Source organism: Periplaneta americana, chromosome 14 (assembly GCF_040183065.1).
Source record: "Periplaneta americana isolate PAMFEO1 chromosome 14, P.americana_PAMFEO1_priV1, whole genome shotgun sequence".
NCBI lineage: Eukaryota > Metazoa > Arthropoda > Insecta > Blattodea > Blattidae > Periplaneta > Periplaneta americana.
The window spans coordinates 55163515-55178165 of NC_091130.1; the positions used below are offsets into that span (position 1 = coordinate 55163515).

The 14651-nt window shown below is 32.7% G+C and overlaps 1 protein-coding gene and 2 long non-coding RNA genes across 4 annotated transcripts in view; 2 read left to right on the forward strand and 1 right to left on the reverse strand.

The window, feature by feature from the left end:
* LOC138713306 (uncharacterized) overlaps window positions 1-14651 on the forward strand; it is a 252022-nt gene that overhangs the window by 214856 nt on the left and 22515 nt on the right. The gene's annotated exons all lie outside the window — the stretch shown is intronic.
* Window positions 7188-8730, forward strand: LOC138713305 (uncharacterized). The gene is made up of 2 exons (XR_011335830.1): window positions 7188-7610; window positions 8367-8730. It is a non-coding gene; the product is annotated as an uncharacterized lncRNA (long non-coding RNA).
* LOC138713304 (uncharacterized) lies at window positions 11533-13555 on the reverse strand. The gene is made up of 4 exons (XR_011335829.1): window positions 13479-13555; window positions 12680-12741; window positions 12448-12577; window positions 11533-12106 (listed from the first exon to the last, which is right to left on the reverse strand). It is a non-coding gene; the product is annotated as an uncharacterized lncRNA (long non-coding RNA).

Sequence of the window (14651 nt, forward strand, 5' to 3'; positions counted from 1 at the left end):
TGTTATAAATATTGGTGTGTCATACGATGGCACATGGATGAAGCGTGGACATACATCAAAGTATGGTTTAGGTTTAGTCATAGATATTTTAACAGGGCTAGTGTTAGATTTTGAAATAATGTCAAAATATTGCAGTACTTGTGAAAAGACAGAAAAAAAAATGGATGTTGCAAGTGACGAATATAAACAGTGGTATCAAAGTCACAAAGATGCTGGTGTTTGTGAGAAAAATTTTGATGGATCTTCAAATGCCATGGAGATGAAAGCTGCAGAAATTCTCTGGACCCGGTCCATTAGGTTGTGTAATATGAGGTACACAACCTTATTGTCTGACGGGGATGCAAAAACACACCATCACCTTCAGCAGCTTCAAGTTTATGGTGAAGGCATTGACATTAGAAAAGAAGAATGTGTGAACCACGTTGCTAAGAGAGTAGGTAAAGGTCTACAGAATATTGTTAGGGAATGGAGAGGGACAGATTCCTCAATCGGAGGCAAAAAAAAGGGAAGTCTGACTGCAGAAATGATACCTCGACTGCAAAATTACTACAGAAAGGCCATTATTGATAATATCCCCGATGTAAACAAGATGAAGAAAGCCATCTATGCAACACTTGACCATGCAATGTCCACGGATGACAAGCCCCTGCATTCAAGATGCCCTAGTGGTGAAAAGTCATGGTGCTTCTTCAACCGGGCCATTGCGAAGCAAGAAGCTGTTCCGAAGCATGACTTGAAACCATGAAGACAGTGTTGCGACCTGATGTTGTGGCTAAAATCATGCCAGTGTACTGTAGACTAGCTAGTGATGAACTTCTTAGCAAGTGCACTGCAGGAAAAACTCAAAATGTGAATGAAAGTGTTCATAGTGTGATATGGCGGAAGTGCCCAAAAGAAATTTTTGTATCAAAAAAAAAACTTGAAGTGGCTGTTACTTCTGCTGTGACTGAATTTAACATGGGTTGTACAGCAAACATTTCCATGAGAGATTTAGTGTCAACAGTGAAATTATCTCCTGCAGCATACAAAATTGGCAATAGGAGAGACAAGCGTCGACTGCAGCAAGCGGCTACTTCAACCAGTGAGAACTTCAAAACAAGCAGGAAGAAGCTACGTTTGTCAAAAAGTGTCACTGAAAGTAGGAAAAAGCAGCAGGAGGGGTCAACATATCAGGCAGGAGGGTTTTAAGCAATTTCCATAATGTGTAAGTACTCAAACATAGTGTTGTACTTTAAAACTTGATTTTCTCCCTTTTAAATTTTATTACATTTTAACATGTTCAAATTGCTCCATATGATGCATTTCTTAACCAATAGTGATGAAATTTTTACCACAAGCCCACATTACCTAAAGGAAAAAGACTGTCACATGGATTTTTAAAATATTTATTATTTGCCAAGATATAAATTGATTAAGATGCATGAAATTAATTTTTTTCTTTAAATTGGCACTCACCCAGTTTTGAATTTTTTTCTCAGTAACTAAGAAGTGCTAACTAAAAATCATGTGATAGATGTTTTATTATTGTTAGAGGAACTGTTCTATATTTTTTTTAAATTCATAATGTTAAGCGTTCATCATGCAGCATTTTTTAAATATTAATTAGTATTAATTGGTAAATAATTAATTTCTTCAAAACTAATTAAGATACATTGATGAAATTTATAGGGATGTTTTAAATACATATCAGCACTCTGTGGTAAAAATTTCAGTCCATTAGCATCACAAATGCATAATTTGAATATTTCACTTGTTCATTCCCTTAAATCGTAACAGGAATTTATTAATTTTGTGATTAGATGTATTGTGTCCTCTGGTTATTGCTTTAATGTGTTCTTTGTATCGAGTTTGGAATGATATGCCTCTCTGTCCAATGTAGAAACTGTCGCAACTATTGCATGTGAGTTTGTATACACCTGTGTGGTTGTATCTATTTGTTTGTGTTGTTTGTGTGTTGAGATGTCTTTGTAGTGTGTTTTCTGTTCTGTATGCTATGTTGTATTTCTGTTTTCTGAATGAGGATGCGATCTTGTGTGTGTTTTTGTTTTCGTATGTTAGTGTGATGTATTTCTTGTGTTTGTGTTTGTTTTGTGTGTTTGTTGAGTTTTTGTTTTGTCTTCCTTATGATGTTGTCTATTATATTTGGGTTGTAACCATTTTCTTGTGCTATGTATTATCGAAGCTATTTCTAAACCACTTGCCTTTATGTTTAATTTGTGCATATCTCAAAATGTATTTCCCTCAGCCCTAAAACATGATGTGGTGATACCAATTCACAAGTCTGGTGACAAATATAATCTTAATAATTACAGACCCATTTCAATATTACCCAGTCTCTCTAAAGTATTTGAAAAATGTATAAAAACATGGTTAATACAATTTTTAGAAAAAAAAAAAAACTACTAAATGATGATCAATTTGGTTTCAGAAAAAAATTGTGCACTGATGATGCTATTATGACAGTTACTTCAAAAATAATTCAACAATTAGATGTAGGAAATAAATGTCTAGGAATTTTTCTAGACTTACAAGAAGTTTTCAATGCAGTCAATCATAATATACTTTTGAATAAAATAGATAGATTGGGAATTAATGGATTGGCTTTAAAATTATTTAAATCTTACTTAAGTAACAGAACTCAATCAATGATCACCTTAGTGAATCACGTAACATTTGTATAGGTGTATCTCAGAGGACGATTTTAGATCCTGTTTTGTTTTTAATATATATCAACGATTTAATTAAATTGACATTTAGAAATATTCTGGTACTCTGTAATCTTATGCTGATGAGACTGTGGTTATATTTAGCAGTTCGAGTTGGAATGAAACTTATCAAAACTCTAACAGTGGTATTAACATTATTAAAGAATGGATGGATGCTCACTTACTTTCTTTGAACGTTTCTAAAACAAAATTAATAATATTTTCATTAACATCACATGCCCTTGAACAACTAAAAATAAATAATAATAGAAGTATAACAATACACGATTGTAACCTACCTACTTGCTCATGTAACGCTTTGAATATATCCTCACAAGTTAAATATTTAGGCATCATTATTGACCAACATTTAAAATGGGGCAAGCATATCTCATTTCTGTGTAACAGATTGCGTAAAACAATCCACAAATTTTCCATTCTATGTTCTTATTTACCTATTTATGTTCTGTGTACTTAGCTCTGTTTCAATCAATAATTCAGTAGGTATGGTAGGCCTATATTAGGTTGGGGAGGAATGGAAAAATCGACTATTCACCCTTTAAATTTGCTCCAAAAAAGTGAATTATCAAAATTTGTCTATATAAACCTTTTGATTACCCAACGAAATTAATTTTTCAGAAATTTGGTGCATCAAATCTAGAACAAATTTATAAACAAATATTGTTCATTTACTTCCATAAAAATAACAATAAATTTAAATTTGATCCTCATGAATACTGCACGAGACAAAACTACAGTTCCTTTCTAAACATCCCCAAATGTCACACAACTGCTGGATTAAAACACATCAGAAATTTTGTACCCAGAATATATAATGCATTAATTAGAGCTTACCCTGATGTAGTGTAAACCTTGTGTATTAAATAAATAAATTTGAATAAAAATCCATATTCCCACAACATTTGTAAATTCAGGTTTTTAGTCGATCATTTAATAAACACACCTCTTAATAAACAAGCCTACTCAACAGAATACAAATACATAATACAATTAGTTATTCAGAATGGTTTTAATAAGAAAAGATTCAGAACTTTATCACAACAGAATTACAACTTTACAACCTATAGAATCCAATAAAGTCAAAACCTGGAACTCTATAACCTATATAGGGAAAATTAATAATCAAATATCTGCCTTTTCAAAAAGGAAAATATAAACATTACTTATAAAATCAACAATACATTAAACAGTATAATCCCCAATAAAATCAGGAACACTAACAAACATTTACATAATGGAGTTTATCACTTAAATTGTACTGTACCGGTACTAACTGCAATATGAAATACATCGGCCAAACAAAAAGGAAATTTCATACTAGATACAAGGAACATGAATCCAATTTAATTAACAATAGAAATAAATCAAAATTTGCCACTCAACACAGGTCATGGACTTAATGGTATTCACAACACATTGCAAATCTTAAAAACAGTAAATGATCCATATTTAATTAATGCAGCTGAGGAATACTTCATAGCCAGGAATTATAATGAAAACATACAATTGCTAAATGAACAAATTCCTAATTTCCAAAATCCCCTATATCACATTACCATATAACCAATTATAGAGCAGTTTTGTGTGGCTTCTCGATAAAACTTCCCTCTCCCTTCCTACTTATATTCCACACAGCGTACACGATATATATATTCTTCCATTTCACCTATGTTCAATCTGTCAATTTATGTCTCTCCACCTGAATATGATTTTTTAAAAATCGAAAATATTCGTGATAAAGTTGTGATGTGAAATAACAGAAAATTGTTTTCTGTATTAATAAATAAGTTGTTGACTAAAATGATAAAACAATTCATTATGATATGATATGATATGATATGATATGATATGATATGATATGATATGATATGATATATGATATGATATGATATATATTTCTCAATATACTCGGTCCTGCTGACCCTTCACATTTCTGTATTCGGGCCAGCATTTCCTTACTTACACTATTTACAATTTTAACACTGCCGTGATGTGACCCTTGAAGCCTGTTCTTCATGTCCTTTTCACTTTCACTTACCCAATTCATTTCTTGTCCTATTTCTACATTCACTTCATTCCCCTTTTCATAACTAAACTAAATACTGCCGTCTTGTAAATAACATAATACATTCAACCTTATTTAATATACAACACCTAACCCTTGTAGACTATTTCCCTAAATATTTACCCTATTATAAACTACACTGACTAAGCACTTCTTATACTACACATTCGCGCTCGTAGCCTAACACATTTGTTTCACTTTATTTATAACAGTATTTGAACAAAACTATTATTCAATAACCCTGAAAAAGTGTCGCTGTTCGATTTCAATTATCCATTACATAACTTACACCTGCTATTGTTTGAACCCACTAATACACCATTTTCTGAGATTGTAAACAGTTTTTTCTTCTCTATTGACCCCTCGTTTCGCACTCACAGTACGATTTGCACTCTCAGTACTTCCCCTGCTATTCCCCGCACTTATTTCATTAATTCATTATTATATATACTTTCAACTTGTCTGAACTCTTAACCTCAATATACGGTAACTTTAAAAAAACTATTGTTAACGGGATCAGCAAATGGAAAAATAAGTTTAAAACTAAAACCAACATAGGTATCACAGTAACCCAAATTGAACAGGAAAACAAAAAGAAAAACTGTAGGTAAACCAATGCCCTTTTTCGGTAATATCTTACACAAGCTACGTAACTTCTTTGAAAAAGAAAAAAATCAATATTGCTTTCAGGACAAATAATAAACTCAACAATATTATTCCTAATAAAATACTAAGTCAAAACAATCTAGACAATAGCGGAATATATTTACTAAACAATTTGTAAAAATTGTTGTAGTAAATACATAGATCAAACCAAAAGGAATTTCAGAACCTGTTACAGTGAGCATAAAGCAAATTTCAAACATAACAGGAATAAATCCAAGTTTGCAATACATTAATGAATAACAATCACGAATTCACGAACACAGCAAACATCTTACAATTAATAATAGCAAATACATAAGCATAGCAGAAGAGAACTACTTTGCAAAACACTTAAATAAATAATAATAAACATTTAATTAACAAACAGTTATCCAACTTAAATACTCCTCTACACAAAATCGTAATAAAATAAATTCTCAGATTGATCCAGTACTTCTGCCAGATACATAGTTTTCTTCGTGCCAATCACTTTTTGTAAACCTCAGTCGTATTATGCGATCTTACTTGAAGGTTGGTGACCCTCCCCCCAACAACTTCCATGTAAGTATTACATCGAACAGCATTCTTCATACATCACCTTTCACAGTTCATCTATTCATACTCACATTTTTCTAAAAAACTTCTCTTATTGTGATTGCAGAATTTCTCCTCAAATGTATCGTCCAAAATGCTATAATACGATCAAGTTACGTAACACAGCATGTACAACCAGATTGAATATTGATGAAGATACTCAAGATATTTATATTATTCACTGTGTGCCTTACTTCTAAATTATGTAACTGTTTTGAGCAACCATTAAGACCGTTCTACGCACTTATAACATATACTCTGTTACTATCAAGAAGATCCTTTATTAGTTTTTGCCTTTAACCATGGCATCACATTTTATAATATGGACTTTGGTTATTCTCTATAACCTATTGATGTTACATTTGTAACACGCATTTTAACAATCTAGTAGTTATTTTATCATTGTTGTTGTCTTATTGATTCATGCTTATATGTATATTCAAAAGAGTATTTTTTTAGAAAACCAGATATTCCTGAAAGTATTCATTTTGTGTTAACTAATTGAACGAGACCTGAAGATGCCATTTCATGACAGAAACGTTCTTCTCTTGTAGCTTCACCAGTAATAAATTCCATATTTATGTCGTAATTTAATGACTTCATGGTTTATAATAAAGGATAAGTAACTAGAGGGAAAATGAGCAAGTGCTGGATAACTATATCGGTGCCGGATCCCAGACTCATTTTATCGGCGTTATCACCTTCATCTCATTTAGATGCTAAATAACCTAAGATGTTGATACAGCATCGCGAAATAACCTACTAAAAGAAATAAAATAAATGTAAAATGTGACTACAATGCTTAATTGTCGCCACATTGCACAGTGTTTCCAAGAGACTCAAACGCTGACCAAAAATGATTTTTCCATTTTTAGTTTTATGGTGTTTACAATATACCCTAACTATCTCCAAGGTCTGGTGGTCATAAAACAGTCACCCTCGTAGCAGGTCTAATTCTACGCAGTTGTATTCGAACCTTTCAAGCAAGTGCATGAAGTGTCGTTTTTGCTGTGTTTTGGTTGTGTTTTTTCAATCAGAATTTCAATTATTATTTTTGTGCTTCTATGGTTGATTTTAAGGTAAGTGTTATCATAGATTGTTAGAATTGTGTTTTTGAATTAGGGGTACGTTGCTATTATTATAATGATTAAGGGCCTGTACTACGACTCTCGGATAAAGTTCTAGTTTAAACTTATCCGGCAGATGGCATATTTATCCGGAAGTTGGGTTGTAATTGCGTACTACGACTTTTGGTTATGTGCAATCTGGAGGCTAAACTTCCAGATTAGCAATCCGGGAGGCAGAGTAGCAGATTGGCGTTATCCGGAGGTTGGAACTCGGTGTTGAAATCAAGATGGCTGCACGTTGTACAGCTGGTGATTTGAAGGATCAATTTAATTTTGATACTGATTCTGATGATAAGTTCTGGAGCAGATGCTTCGTTATATCAGAACAGCAAAACGAATTAGGCGCCGTCCAAATAATTTTGAAGAATGGGATGACGAGAAATTTTTTAGACAGTTTCGAATAACGAAACCTACTACATGAAATCAATTATCAACTGAAACAAGACACAGCTCGTAAGTACACAGTTAATAATAAGCTACACTATTTCGGTAGGTATTACATCAATATTTTGTATATAATAGCACTATAATAATTACTTTGAAGTACAGTAACCTGTAATACAGTAGAAGTGAGGTTAGAATGTTGCTTCATACAGGTGTTCTGTTGCCCTTACAAGGTATGAAGGTGATTGATATAATAATATAGGGCAACCTACAATAATAACAGTTTCAAAATACTTTTATATAAAAAATAATAACAGTATATAATATATCAAAATCCTTTATATGGTAAACTACCATTTCTTCACAATTGCGTTACCACATTAAGATACAAATGTATTCACATATTTCGGTTCTAGTCAAGTCATATGTACCATAAACGAAAGAAAAATTGAGTGCCGACACCAATTTCCCAAATAAAGGTGGAAAGTTGCTGTGAAAGTGGAGTGCGGTGGAGAGGTACGGGTAGGCGGGATCGTTCTATCGAGATAGAACGGTAGTCGGCAGGGAAGGGCAACACATTCATTTCATTACTGTGTTTTCTTACTAATTAAAGGGAAAAGACAAGTTTTCGTAAGATCGAGTTAGTGATAGGTTAGTATGATTTGCATATATTTACAATTGTCTAAAAAAAAATGTCAAAACTACATCCAAACCTCTCTCTTCCAGGCTATCCTGTAGGGAGTCCTTGCCTTCTTTTGGTAACGCTATTGTAAAGATTTACCGGTAAAGTTGTAACCAAATCTCATTGTTTATACATTTTTCCAGAAATAATGCCTTACCTCCAATGGACCAACTACTACTGGTATTGAGATTCTATGCTACTGGGAGAACATTGACAACAGTAGGAGATTTTTGTGGGGTCCACGAAGTTACAGCAGGAACTGTTGTCAATCGAGCTAGTGCTGCATTTGCTGCTTGGTTTAATTGAAGTGATGACTTTTAATGCTTCATTGGGAGTAGTTTTATTTGCTCCAGTAATTAAGTGCAAGGCTTATTCCCCCCCCCCCCCCCAAGGGATTCTGTCTCTTTTTGATGCTGTTACGAATACTTCTGAATAGTATTTTAATACAGGTTTTATGTACCGGTATATATTATAGGTCTTGATTAAAGTTTTCCTAGAACTGTTTCATTTTGTGTCTGCTAGTTGTTTAGTCAAATCTCCGAAGATAGATTGGAATACCAATAAGGCATCACTCATGAGTAGACATCGGATTTTTAGGCACTAAAAATTGCAGTTTTAGGCGCCTAAAATAAGCTCAAAATTTGTAAAATTAGGCTCTATTTTAATGAAAATAGGCATTTTAGGCACATCAAAGTATCATACTTATTTCTTTCACTGAGATTTTTAGTTATACACTAAAATACGCACAAAAAAGTATGTTTAAACATTAAAAAAGAATACTATATTATATTTATAAACAGAGCTGCACTAATTTAATATATTGAAACTAATGAAATAATGATTATTGATATCAAGATTACTCATTTTAAGTTATTGAAATTCAGTTCCATGCTCAGACTTTATTATAATTATCTGCACAGTACACCACCAGAATTTTTTCTAAATTCTCCACAGTTAACCTTTGCCTTTTGTCACTGAGAATCATTTTGAAAGCAGAAAAACTTATTTCAACCGAAACTGATGTGAGAGGCGCAAATTTTTAATTCGGTACAATAGAAACATCAATACTTACTGGAACATTTACACTTTCCCCCGATATCACTCTTGATACTTTTTCCAACAATGAAAATCCTACATTCTTATTTAATACGTTGTCCCACTTATTTTTAACTTTTTTTCCCAGTTTCGCCCAAAGCAGAATGTATGTTCACTTGAGCTTCCTTTACTATTGCTATTTGGCTACAAAGAGATTGTTTTTCACTTTCTAATTGTTCAATGCTTGCAGGTATGAAAGAAAAGTTTGATGTTATGTAGGCAATATCGTTTTTCACTCGTGAGTCATTCAGACAATCTTTCACTGCTTTCACACACGCTTTCATGCAGAAGAAGCTAAATTAGTAGCGTGAAAAGCTGCCAGCTAAGCAATTAGAATATAAGAATATCATCCCGGCAATTGCTATCAAAGTTGTAAGGAAGAACTGAATATTATGAGTACATACGTTTGACTGGAGAATTCAAAAGGTTAAAGTGTAGTGGTCTTAAAAAGAATTATACCTCAGGATAGCTCAGTCAATGTATAAATATTATAGGCCTACTCATTAAAATTAATAGAATTTATATATTTCAACTATTGTTACATACCTGTTTACTACAAATCTTGCAGAATATTATTTTTCCATCATAAGTGAATTCTGAATATTCTGTTAGCCATTGCCGGATCAATGTAGATTTTGCACTTATATTTTTCGGCATTATCGCGTTAAACTTCACAGGAAAACGTCCTACCGCTCAAAACTTCTCAACACAAATAAGGTGAGGGAAAGAGCAACTGTTAACGAGCATTCAAATGAACCGTTGTTATTGAGATTCAATTGGACAAAAATACAAAGTTCCACTTATTGTTGCATTTCCTGGTAGTGTTAACACTAGGAGGGCCTTTCTTTTAAATATTTTGTAATGGTTTACCCTATTAATTCGCAGTTTTACGACTTTTCATAAATATTTCAAAAACACTCTTTCTCCAAAAATTGTGATTTTATGACACTCTGAAGGGCAGTACAGCTAATCGGTTTCAGACCGAAAACAGTCATTTTTATAATATAGAATATCTCTGAATCGGTAGCAGCACATGTTGTGATTGTTGCCTGCTTCAAAACTAAGGTTGGTTCTTTGTCGGCATTTATGCCTCCAAACATGTTAAATTCGGTGAAATCTATTGCGAGTGTCGTGAGATTCAAAACATTTTCTTTCCTTTATCAATGGTTTCATGGCCGGTGTGAAGCAAACTTTCCACTTTTTAAATGCCTTAAATTTCGCAGTACATGCATGTATAAATTATAAAAAGTAAGAGTAAAATGCGAAACTTTACAGTGAGTTAGGCATTTTTAGGCGAATATTAACAAATTAGGCTCTAATAACCGTTTTAGGGCATTTTAGGGCACTATAAAACTCTTTGAATACCTTTCAATTTCCATGAAACACAAATATTAATAATTATTTTTACTTTTCTCCTAAAGAAACAAAATAGGCATTTGCCCTAGAATCCGATGTCTGCTCATGAGACAACTGTCAGGAGATAATGTGGTAGGGTGGCAAGTTCCCTTCTCCTTCCTTGCATATATCGCTCACCAGTAGGAGTAGGCCTAACATATTTCATTAATCAGACTTAAGATATGCTTGCTATATACAGTATTATTATTTAACAAACTGTAACAGTTTATTAAATTTTAGACGTGACAGTTTTTCTTCATTTCCTGAAAGTTTTGGAATTGGCATTTATGTTTTGCAAGGGAGCTGTTTCATTCACGCTAGGCCTAGTGATTCATGTATGCAAACATATTCATATCATTACTTTTTATATATATTTTATTGCTTGGATCCCTCACAGTGATGTCTTAACAGGCTAAGATGATTCAAACACAAAGGTTTGATAAATACATTTTAAAAATTATGACCAGGTACACTGTAGGCTATTTAAAACAATAAAAATGCACTGTATCTGCAATTCAAATTTATTTTACATAAGCAAAATATGGTAAAACAACATTTTTCAAGAGGCACATTAATTGAAGCGTCGGCTGGAACAACGTTATAAATTATATTTGGTAAAATTTACAGGAGCTGCAAAAATGTGTATATGCGTACAACTTTGTTCTTATGAGGGTAGCAAACTTTTGAGTGGACAAATTTCACGTACTGCATTGATGGACAGTTGCAAGCCAAGGAGTATAGCAAGGTAACATGACATACAACATTATTACACGGAAACACACCGAATGAAAATGTTGTAATTTACAACGTTGTTCCAGCTGACGCTTCAATTGTATTCAGGTACTCTGTGAATGTGTACTTAAAACAAGAGAGATGCACTATAGCTGCAATTAAATTTAAAATTTATTTATTTATTTTGTGTGAACAAAACACGACATTTTTCAGGAGACACAATAAGCATAATCATGTATTACATCCACTGTCTCATTATATATGCTATGGTACATGTCATATTTACAAATTAATAATATACAGGCTAATACATAAGAGTACATAGTAACTGTAATTAAACACAACACAAATACATATGCAAATACACAAAACTTGGAAAACTGTGGCAGAGCCAACTTCAGCTATAAGCCCCATTTGTTAGAGATCTGCACGGGCCATAATTCTTAGGCCCGGCCCATCTCGGCCTGATCTGAACCAGACCCGAACCCAACCAGAAACCTTAGATTAGTTAATAATTATCACCTGACTCGAACCTAATCCTGAAGACTAGCAGATAAAGCAGAGGCCAGAGACCACAGGGATCAAGAACAGCTGCAAGAGATTATCACTCCATTAGAAGGATGAGAAGAAGTAATCTCCCAGTCATCCAGGTCAAACAAATCTGGTCAACAAAATTAAACATATTTTTTGTTAAAACATAAAGAATGGGTGATTATTGTAGCATTTACTTTCTGCCACTAATTGAAGATGTCTTTGTAGATAGACCACTCATTAAAGAGGAGGAAAAAGTAATGTAAAAACTCCAAATCTTACTTTTGATATTCCAAACCCCATCTCTTTGCAAACATGAGGATATGACTTACTTTTATTTCAAATCATTCTATGTTATAATGTTAGATTCCAACTTTCAACTAATGTATTTTTTAAAGAAATCACTGTAATAGTACTGAAGTTCATGAATTTCTAACATCTCAAGTAAAAGTAAGTCAACATTAAACTTACAGTTCACAGATGGAGAAAGATTTTTCAATGTGGCTAATGCATTCCTCAGGGGCTTGCTTTTTCTTTCTTTCTTTTTTTTTTTTTAAGCATCCTTGGGGTGTAACTCGATCAGCTATTATCCCATTATCAGCTGAAATATTTAAGAGAGGGATATATGCTTATATTCAGATCTTTCTGAGTTTAGCCTACATTACCTACACTGAATAAACCAGTAATTTCACTTAAAACTTACTTTCATTACACTGTGTAAATACCCGTACAGTGGAAGACCTTCACCTGCTGCACCAGCTGACTCTGTAATATTTTAAGAGTGGAATTAATTCATAAGATATTTAATTCTGGAGAAAGATGATGTTTTATCATAAATGTGTGGACACTTCAAAGTCAGCAGCTGTAACAGTATTGTATTTTCTAACGTGCTATTAATCCAAACTCATTTTTAACAATAAGAAAGTGAAGCTGCAATAAAAAAAGAGAGAGAGAGAAAACCAAGCAAATAGTTCTATTGTAAATAGAGTATAGTCAGTTTCTGTTTTACCTTATGAAAAGATATTTTTCAGTTTTTCTGTACACAAAAAATCATTCACAAGTTTCAAAATGAGAATCCTCACGGTAAAATTGAAATACAACTTAACATAATGTGGCCTAATCTAATTACAAACCCATTACAGAGAAATCTCAAAATAAATTCTTCAGTTTAGTGTACTTTCTATTTTTAGGCCTACATTTATAAATTTCAAATTCCCACTCAAATCCCACATAATATTATAATACAATGATGTTTAGTTTTTATGACATCCATTTCTTGTGACCATTTCATCATTATGTACAATTTATATTTTAACATTTTTTTTTTTTTAACTTTTGCATCTAATTTATCTACTGCTTGCTGCAGATTTCATATAGTATGTGTGTTAGTTTTATTTTCAACATGTTGGCTGAAAATGTGTTTACATGTTACAGCTATTTCAGATTGGAAAAGGATCATACGTAGAATGTGAAAGAATGTTTTGTAGTATAAATCAAATTACCTGGAGATATTGTTGGGATGTCCAGTTTCACTTCAAAAACTAAAGAATTGCACTGTGAACCTGAATGGTAATAATAGAAATAATAGAATTATAAAGTAATACCGACATTAAATTAAATTTGTATAACAATTTTCAAGAATCTAATATTTTATTTTATCTCTAAAGCTCATCATCTCTTCTTCTGACTCTTAATTCCTTACACACTAACCTCATTCGTGTTATTAGCTGCACTGGTATCAGTGGAACTTGGTTTAATTACTACTTCGGCTGTAACAAAAGTAAGTAAATAAATAAATGAGTGAATGAATGAATAAATAAATAAAAAGAATTCAAACTTGTGTTATACAATTTCCTCTGGTTATTATGTAATAATTGTATAAATTAACATATAAGTGAACTTATGCATTGAATATTAATAAAAATCACTGAGAAATCACTCAATTGATAGGAGAATTAAATCACTTACCTTGGCTAAGTTTGGATTTGGTTTTGCTTCAGTTGGAGGGGCTCCAATTGTTTGTAGCCTGCATTGTCTCTCTGCAGCAGCAATTTTCTTTGTGTTCTTTTCCAAGAATTCAAATTTGCTTCTCAGCTGTTTTCAGGTCCTTGTATTTGTGCTGATGTTACTATATTCTTCCCATGCTTCATTCTATATTACTAAAAAGGAAGTAAAACTAGGTTAATTCCATATGCAACCTACAACATTAGAAGATATACTGTAATTCTCTTTTTCCCTTATCTAAGTTTCTATACTTGAATAAGCAAGAGCTTTTAATGGACGATTGTCAGTACAATACCAAACATGACTATACTGTACATAGAAACTTTGGAAAAAACTGAATATCTTCTGTTTCTGTGTTATTTTACGAGGTGTTGAATGTGCATTACAGTGAGTGATTATAGTCGAACTGGTAGCAGCAACAGATATTGCATTTTAGTGGAAACGTCTCTCCACCTCATGCTGTTCTTTTAAAAAATAATGTTAGGCCCTATCTGTGATCGAATGGTATTATAGGCCTAATACAAAATATCCGCCCATTTACTAACAGTAAAATACGTAGGCCTAACATACTGAAATATTGGTAATTTGCTAGGAACAGTGTACCTTGCTGTACTAATGTTGGTTAGAAATCCCAGGCCAAAAACAGCATTCATTATTATCAGTATCAGTGA